Source organism: Ascaphus truei, chromosome 1, assembly GCF_040206685.1.
Source record: "Ascaphus truei isolate aAscTru1 chromosome 1, aAscTru1.hap1, whole genome shotgun sequence".
NCBI lineage: Eukaryota > Metazoa > Chordata > Amphibia > Anura > Ascaphidae > Ascaphus > Ascaphus truei.
Window position 1 is genome coordinate 427,256,518 of NC_134483.1, and position 9,941 is coordinate 427,266,458.

The 9,941-nt window shown below is 46.9% G+C and overlaps 1 long non-coding RNA gene across 1 annotated transcript in view; it reads left to right on the forward strand.

Annotated features, from left to right (window-relative positions):
* The first annotated feature begins 2,850 nt into the window (after positions 1–2,850).
* Positions 2,851–9,941, forward strand: part of LOC142471462 (uncharacterized) — a 17,237-nt gene continuing 10,146 nt past the window's right edge. The window contains exon 1 of the long non-coding RNA XR_012789434.1: positions 2,851–2,906. This is a non-coding gene — a long non-coding RNA (uncharacterized LOC142471462). The remainder of the gene's footprint in view (positions 2,907–9,941) is intronic.

Below are 9,941 nucleotides of genomic sequence, written 5' to 3' on the forward strand. Positions count from 1 at the left end.
TGAATACTCATATTCTATTGACATAGATCTCTTTTAATATCTTATGACCTTGTTCCAGCACCTGCAACTGTGACCAGTAGTTTCCTATCCAGCGTTACAGGGTACCTATTGCCTTTCTCCATTCTTCCCTGGCCTGCGGCCGCCCCCTAGAATGCTTTTGCGGTTGCCATGACAACCGCACGTCATGACGTATAATACGGGATGACGTCATGCGCATCACCTCCCGATTCGGCTATGGGACGCCACCAGCAGTATAATGTTAACTGCGGCCTTCCCTTCTCTCTGCCTGGCCTGCGGCCGCCCCGTGGTAATGGGTGCGGTCGCCATGACAGTCGCGCACTATGACGCGTACAGCGTGATGACGTCACGTGCGTCATTTCCCAATTCACATATGGGATGACGCGGGTCAGGCCACATGACTGTGCTAACCCAATGAGGAAGTTATTTTCAAGACAATAGACCCTGTGACACTGTTATGCATGTAGATTTTTTTTTCCCCCCTCATAGCTGTTTAGAATTTTCAATTTGTTTGGCACGAATTCTGCTGATACATTTCCCCTACATATACCAGCTCATCTCTCCCCTCACCACTCCCCGAAGAAGACAGTTTCTGGTCGAAACGCGTTGGAGTGGGAGTCTGCTGAGGGGGGCCCCTACCTTCTTTCACCTGACATGAGGCTTTGACCTACTCTTATGCCCGTGACACCCCTAGACTGATTGGTGATGTATACCTCACATTGCTACCTGTAGTCTCATTGTATCCACTCCATGCAATTATCCAATATGTTTGTATGGTGATTCTTTCAATGTGGATATATCTTTTCAGTGTGGGTTTTCAATTCACAGGTGTGCTTTTACAGAGCCCCCTGTGTCCTGTGCATGCCAGCATTGGTTCTATGTTTAGACCCTTGCCTCCAGGTTCACATTGTTTGGTAGAGCTGAGCCCCCCTCTTCTTTTAAATTTCATCCCCTGTTTTAACTCACTTTAATAAATTCTTTGTTTACACTTTAATTTATGTCCGTGTGCTTTTTATAAGGTTGCTTTCTCTGTTGTTTCTATATATATATAGACACATTCTCAATAAATCCCAATTTTCTTCAGCTATCAGAGGGACAACACATCTCATTACAAGTTACATCAACTGTTTAAGTACTTATATCATTTACCTTATCCAGTGTGGTTGCGGTCAACAATATGTTGGTCGCACCACTAGGTCTTGGGTACTCGCTTCCTGGAGCACAGGAGAAATGTCATAAAAGGATTAAATACACATAGTGTCTCACGACACTTCAAATTTAGACACAACCAGTATCCCAAGTCCATGACCATCATGGGACTTGAGAGCATTTCTCCTTGTGTTCTAGGGGGCGATCGATTCAAGACTCCCTGTAGACGGGAAACATTTTGGATCCACCAGTTGGGCACCTTGACCCCTGGTGGACTAAATGAATGTCTTGATGTTAGCACGTTGGTCTGATTTCTTCAGATGGGTATACCCTCCCTGGTTTCTAGTCTCCTCTGCAGTCCTCTGTCATCCATTTGTCCTGGTCTCTCCCAGATCTTTTCCTGATCTTGGAAGCTCGCACCCATCACATGTGATAGTTCATTTACATATAATCATTATATATTCATAAATTATCATGTTCTACCAAATTTTTGGACACACAAATTTTTAATATATATATTTTTTATAATAATATATTTTTTACAATATATATCACTTTTTATATGTTAACACATGCCACATAGTATATCTTTACACATGTTGACAGTCGAACATAAATTTGGTTAAACAGTTATCATACATTAAACATTCACATGTTATTTCATATTCACATGTACACACACCTTTTCCAGTACTGAGCCAACATTCCATTAGTTGCACACTTAACACATTTGTTAAGTTATATATATTTTTTTTTTATAGTTCACATGTATTAGTCCCTTTTCTGTTATGGTTTAGATTTTGCCCAAATAATATCATATGAAAACATGTCTGTCACATTGGTACATGTATTGTATATATGTATGTATATATATATACTGTATATATATGTATGTGTGTTCAGGTATGAAAATGGGTATATTTATTATTATGCCTTTGCTATATCAATGTCCACCTCTCCATTCACCTGTTTGTTTTTTATTTAATGGATTTGTAGCAATAACTATATATAGAGTTTTAGTCAATTCTGTCCACACTGTTTATTATAGTGTGTTGATATTATCGATTCTCTGATAGAACTTTCAGTACAGACATTATACAGTTCAGCAGTAGTATCATTTTTTGGAAGCCATTATAGAGAGATACGCACATACATTTAAATTATATATATATACTTCAATCATAGTCAAATTTTATATATTTATTTATATTTTATATATTTTTTCTTAAATATATAGTGGTATCCAATCCATTGCATTTATTCTTTTTGTTTCCATTAGTAAATGTCAATTTCCTCCTTAAGACACATTTTCTGTTTCAAGCCCCCCGAGCATTTATATTTTGGCTAATTTTCTCTTCTATCTCCATGTTTATAGTCACCATCGTGGTATTCAACAGTTGATTAAAGCTGCAGTTCAGTCAATATCCTGCATGTTTGTTTTCTCTAATACTGTAAATCATTTCTGTAGTAAGAAAAAATACTTTTAGCATTTCTGTTTTAAAAAAAACAACTTTGAAAGACCAATTTTCTTGTATTCTATTTTAACAAGCATTTGCTAAGCACTGCCCCTTCATGTCTTGTCACAAGCCCTGGCACTCCCCTTTGTCAGCCCTCCCCTCCCTCTCTCTAAACGTGCACTAGCATCTGTGTTGTGTTATTTTCTGGTCACATGATCTTCCTCATAGTACATTCAAGGAAGCTGGAGAAAAGGAATCAGCCATGCATAGCAGCTCGGATAGGTGATTTCAAACTTATTACAGTGTTTATTCCATTCATTGCACGTGTATATAATGTAAAATTGTAATAATTCCATTTATAGCAAATGTGTATATGTGAATATTATTTAGATGTATATGTATGTTACTGAAATGTGGAGTGAGTGTGTAGGTAAATACACACACAATACACTTCCACTGCGTATATATATATATATATATATATATATATATATATATATAATATATATATATTAGTGAAGTTATGTGAGTAAAAAAGTGACAAAAACCCTCCATAGCAAGGCATATAGCAAATGGAAATATTACTGTATGCTCATTTGTATGTATATATATATATATATATTTATATACACACACACTTCAAATACGGATAGTGATTCACATAAATTATATATATTTATTCACTTTCTGGGAGTATAAGAGTGACTGTCCTGTTCATTTTTTTGTATCCATCATTGAATGGTATGCACCCTCCCTTTTACGTTTATTTTATATTTTGTTTTTGTGTGTCCACACAGTTGTTGTATTATTTCCCAGAATCCCTCTCTGCAGTGTGTATTTGTATAGGTCTGTAGTGCATGTTTATAATGCTAGTCAATTGCAGACCAAGATAAAGAAGCAAAGGTGATCTCTGACCTGTCTCTTGTAAGACACCATAAAGGAGTGTTCTTTGAATTGTGCATTATTCATACTGTAGCAAGCAGCGTAATCATTTATGGTGTCTAAGGAGGGGCAGTTGATAAGTTTTGCATCTCTGGAGATAGTATTGAGTTCTGTATAACTTTCAGATTTCTTGACTCTGTCTGCTGTAGTCTAGCTTCATATTGAACATCCCCTTTTGTGCAACATAACATTAAAACCCAAGGACATACTCACATTTTTTTATGTGGGGATAAAACAGTTATGTAAAACTTCCTTGCACCCTGTAACCTGGTGTGGTTAGTGTACAAATATATATATATATATACAGTACCGACACACTTTATCCGAGTGTGGTCGGTACCGCAAGCCGGGAAATCTCCCGGCTTGCTAGTGGCCGCCCCTCGGCGTGCCGCGCGTCATAGACGCGCGGTCACGCGTCATCGGGAGCGTGCGCCCCCTGCACGCGCGTCCAGGGGCTCCCTGAGGGAGCCCTGGTGTCCCGCGATCGCGGGACAGCGGCAGGGGGTTCCGGGGGACCCGGCGGACCCGGCAGCGGTAGGGAGAGCGCCCCGATCGGAGGGCGCTCTTCCGCTGCTTCGGCGCGCGCCCGTCACTCTCGGGCGCGCGCCAGGCTACTGCTGCGGCAGAGAACGGGCAAATGCTCGAATAAACTCTGCCGCAGCAGTATATATATATGTAGTCAGGTTCCCCCCTTGCGCACTCACCCCCTCCTTCTGGTATGCGAGCGCGCGTTGTTAGTTGTTAGAGTGAGTTCCTGTTGCTGTGCTGCCTCTATCAGTAAGAGGCACCTGGAGGTCTGCAACATTGTTGCGATAGTCTGAGGCAGAGCTGTGAGTCTGGCAGCACAAAGCAGACAGAGAAAAGTAGTTGGTGACTGGAGCTGCTAGGGGAAGAAGGTAGGGTGCAGGGGTCTGCGACTCTCTGCACTAGGCCAGCAAGTCCCCTAGGCCCCAGATAGCCCTGAGTCATCCCAGCTGAGTATTGTAGGGACAGGCCCTAGGTTAGGGACACTGCCCCATTATATATTTGCTAGGAGTGTATCACGGCCATTGCTCGGATTGCTAAGAGGGAGCTGGACTATCTCCATGGAGGCCCAGCTAGCGTGACTGCGGCCTGCTGGCAGCAGACAGACCCTAACTAAGGTAGAGACGGTGCGGAGCTGTACGGTGATATTATCCGCGCTGGAATTCACCCCACGCGTAGGAGGATATCCCGGCGGATTCAACCCCAGTGATATAGCGGCACCCGTGGCTGGAGCCCGGGCAGGTAACCTACACCCACATGTGCACCAACAAGGCCTATCAACAGACATAGTGACTGCGCAGTCACACACACATATTGGTACAGGTTCTGGGTGTGCGAGACATTGGGTTGGTGCACTGGACACGGGGTGGGATCACTCTGGGGAGGTGGTAGCGTCCGCCGTGGCGCCTAAAGTGTGGGCACCCGCCGTGGTGCAAGTTAGCGGTAGCGTCCGCCGTGACGCCTATGTGTTGATGTTGTATTCATGCTATGCCGGTAGTAAAGGTATTAATCATTATCAATTCCGTTGTACGTGGTTATTGAATGTCCTGTGAGGAACTACTCCCCCCTCTGCTGGGAGCCATCGCAGGTGGAGGCGCTGCACCCATTGTAAGTAGTTATCCATAGTATTGTATTGCCCCAGGTTCCCCGTGGCGGAAGCTCGGCTCTCCTAGTTACAAACCAGGTACAGCACCACCCTGGTCCGTAGTCAGATACACCTGCCCACCTAGATCTCACTTAGGGTGGGGGGTAGGAGGGCTACATTTGGAGGCGCTGCTGAGATGTCAGACCTGGGGTGCCCGAACTCAGTGAAAATGTCGTTAGGTTACACGTTACCTTCCCGCCAAGAGGTGTACGCGTGGGCGGTAAAAAGGCAAGTCCCGCCCTCACAAACCCTTGCTGTAGGACAAGTTCCCGCCAATGCCTCATCCTATGAACTATGTTTAATCCTAATGCAGTATCCAGACTTAGAAGATGCCAGAATCTTGGGTCGCCACTCCGACCCAGACGGGTCATGGTGCACCGTATTAATCACTGGGGGATGTGAATTGTCGCCAGAGCAAGGCCCATCCAACTTGCGGTTCCACGGGGCCCTCAGCTCAGGGTGTCCTGTTATATATCCTGAAATGTCGATAAAACCCGAACCCTGTAGCCCCATTACAGACTTGCTAGAGACTAGTATGTGCATGTCCCTGTCCCCACCCGAAAGTATATGCGGGGATGAGGCCCGTGTATTATCCTGTGCTAATTGTCGCTCCAGCAGACGGAGCTCCAGTCCCAACCTCAGCCCCAGTAGAATGGGAGAAATCCAATTACTAGCCCAGGCCATCCAACAACTGGGTGGGCCCAAGCACGAATCCCCTTCCTCTCAGCCATACCGCAAGTTAAAACTCTTTTCAGGGGTAAAACCTACCCCCACCGGTGAAGAGGCTTTTGATGTTTGGAAGGAATATGCTTCACAGGTACTGGAAGAGTGGACCTGTCCTGATGAGGTGAAAAGACAACGAATCATGGAGTGCCTGCGCCCGCCTGCGTCCACTACCATCAAGATGTATAAAGATCAGCATACTGAGGTTACCGCACACCAGATGATGATCTCTTACCCGGGTATATGGTAAGGAAGATGATGTGAGTGAGTTATGGACTAAGTATTACAATCTCCGCCAGAAAGAGGGGGCAGACCTATCAGAGTTCATACAACGGATCCAATTGCTCTTGTGGGATCTACGTTCCCGCCAAGTCATTAAGGCCTCAGAAGTGAATGAGTATAGGCGCACTCAATTCCTGCGGGGGGCCATACCCACTCACCATATCGTAGTAATGATCAGATGCGCGCTACAGAAGGGGGACCCCCCTACTCTAGAAGACCTACTGGATGAGGTGAAGAGTCATGAGGCCTATACTAGGTTGCATACGCCCAAGAAGGCCAAAGACCCTCGCAAGGAGGAGACCAAGGAAGCAACAGTGCCCAAAGCAAAGGGAAGCAAGAGCGGTAAGGATACGGCCACCCCGGAGGTGCCTGGGTCCGCTCCTAGGTCACCTGACAGTCCGGGTCCCCGCCCAGACTTCCGTTGCTTCAACTGTGGCGAGAAGGGCCATGTTGCAAGGAGCTGTTCGCACCCCAAGCGACCCACTAAGGCCCAGACCTACACCGTAACCGTGCGGAAGGCAATCTCGTCCTTATCAACCGTACCCGAGGATGTTGCCGAAGAGTCGGGGAGGCCTCCAATAGAGGAGACGCCCCAACCAGATGCTTACTGCCGAGTAGGGCCCACCGCTGTAATAAGAGTCGTCGTGGAGGGGATCTACTCTTCAGCACTTCTGGACACTGGGTCACAAGTGACCATCATCTACCGTCCATTCTACGACCAGCACCTCAGCCATCTTCCTTTGCAGTCAGCCGAAAAGATGAAGTTGTGGGGACTGAGTAAAGATGATTACCCCATAGACGGAATAGTGGCGGTCAAGCTGGATATCTTGCAGTTGAACACTAACAAGTCACATCCCATGCTGTTGGAAGCCTTGGTCTGCCCGGAGGCTCGAGAACATCCCAATGCCCCCATCATATTGGGCACGAATGCAGATATTGTGAGGTCGGTGATTCGCTCATTCCTGCAGGAAGCCGGCGAGCTACCATTGTCATCCCTGAAAATAGCCCCTGGCCTACGGGAAGAATGCTATAGAGTGGCATATGAAGAAGAGTATGGCGAAATCTTTAATCAAGAGCGAGGGTTATTGGAGATTCCACCAGGGGGAGTGAGGCATGTGACCGCGCTGATCAAGTACCCCAGTCGGCACGAAAACGACAGATACTTTTCGCTGGAGACTCTTCCCGAGTCTGAGAGTCATTGGGGATACCGAATGATACCTGAAGTACGGGATTGGCCATCTAATGTCCCCAGGAAGATTACCGTGTCTATCCAGAACATGTCTCTACATACCGTGCCGCTTGAAGTAGGACAAAGGCTGGGTAGAATTTATCCTGTGGATCCTGTGGACGACACAGTGACCGTTCACACTGCCCGTGTGGGAGAAGAGCCCGAGGCACTACAATTCGACTTCGGAGAGTCTCCCCTGGAGGAAGAATGGAAGGAGAAGCTACGTGCTCAGTTGAGAGAGAGACGAGATGTGTTCTCTACTAGTGAGATGGACATGGGATGCAGCAGAAACGCTCAGCACACGATTCGTCTGAATGATGACACGCCATTTAGGGAAAGGTCTCGCCGTATAGCTCCCAAAGATGTGGAGGATGTGCGTGGTGTCCTGAACGAGATGGAAATGGCCGGTATAGTGACCGAATCTCGAAGTCCCTATGCCTCACCGATTGTGGTGGTACAAAAGAAAAATGGGTCTGTTCGATTGTGCGTGGACTACAGAACATTGAACAGATGTACTGTGCCTGACCAATACACGCTACCACGAATAGAGGAGATCCTCAGCGCACTGTCCGGAAGCCAGTGGTTTAGCGTGTTGGACCTTCGATCTGGGTATTACCAGGTTCCAATGAGCCCAGCTGATCAAGAGAAGACGGCGTTCGTCTGTCCTCTGGGATTTTATCAGTTCACCCGGATGCCCCAAGGTATCTGCGGTGCTCCAGCCACTTTCCAACGGCTTATGGAGAAGACGATTGGAGATATGTGTCCTCGTGAGTGTCTGGTATACCTAGACGACATAATTGTGTTCGGAACCACACTCGAAGAACATGAAACTAGACTGATGAAAGTGCTGGATCGCTTAGGGAAAGAAGGCCTGAAGCTCTCCTTGGATAAGTGCCGCTTCTGTCGAACATCGGTCACTTATGTGGGTCATATAGTGTCCGCAGATGGAGTGGCCACCGACCCGGCCAAGGTGGAGGCGGTGGTGAATTGGCCAAGACCAGAGATTGTGATGGAGCTGAGGTCATTTCTCGGGTTCTGTGGATACTACAGACGGTTTGTGGACGGATACTCCAAGAAGGCGGCTGTGCTGAACAATCTGCTGAAGGTCTATCCAGAGGAACCCAAGCAGAAGAAGACCACCCCAAGGACCCCCTTCGGGGATCGGTGGACGTCCGCTTGTGAAGAAGCATTTAAGGGGCTGAAGAATAGTCTAACCGAGGCTCCCGTTCTAGCCTATGCTGACCCGGAGAAGCCTTACATTCTGCACGTGGATGCCAGCCTCAACGGATTGGGAGCCGTGCTACACCAGAAGTACCCCACTGGGCTTCGTCCTGTGGCATATGCAAGTAGAAGTTTGACTCCCAGTGAAAAGAACTATCCAGTTCACAAATTGGAGTTCCTCGCCCTCAAATGGGCCATATCTGACAAACTACATGACTACCTATATGGGGTCACCTTCGAGGTCCGAACAGACAACAATCCGCTGACCTATGTACAAACCACGGCCAAGTTAGATGCGACCGGTCATAGATGGTTGGCCACCCTCGCCAATTACCAGTTTTCTTTGAAATATAAGCCTGGACCTCTCAAAATAGGGGCCGATGCTCTATCTAGGAGATCGGGACTGGGTGAGACCGCCGACGATGGCCCTTGGGAAGAAATTCCAGGGCCAGGAATGAGAGCTATGTGTTCCACTGCTGCTATTGTAAACGATCGAGTGGCATTCTCCGAGCTATGAGTAGTGGATTCTTTAGGGTGTCGACCTCAAGCCCTTCCAGAAGCTTACTGCCACCCCGATGGCATGGGTCTAACCCAAGACGTTATCTTCACGGTGAAGGAACTGGTACTAGCACAGACACATGATCCTGTGGCTAGGGCTGTCCGAGAGGCTCTGCACAAAAATGACTCTTCACTGGTGAAACGGGCTCCTCCCGATGATGTGAGCCTCCTCATGAGAGAATGGGATAAGTTTGAGATGGATAACGGCCTACTCTATAGGGTTGTTCAATTCCACAATCATCCTGACCGTCGACAACTATTTCTACCCCGGCGTATGCAAGGTCTCGTTTTAAGATCACTACATGATGATCATGGACATTTGGGGGTGGATAAGACCTTGGGTTTAGTGCGAGACCGGTTCTTCTGGCCTAGAATGCGGGAGTCAATTGAACAACATTGCAGGAAATGTCTACGGTGCATTCATAGGAAGACACTTCCCACCCGTGCTGCCCCAATGGGCCATCTCAAAAGCTCCGGGCCTATGGATTTAGTTTGTATGGACTTTTTGTGCATAGAGCCAGATGCAAAGGGTATAGGAAATGTGCTAGTAGTGACAGATCACTACACTCGATACGCTCAAGCCTTTCCCACGAAGGACCAGAAGGCTACCACAGTGGCTAAAGTGCTGTGGGAGAAGTATTTTGTGCATTATGGTCTGCCCAGCAGGATGCACTCTGACCAGGGACGGGATTTT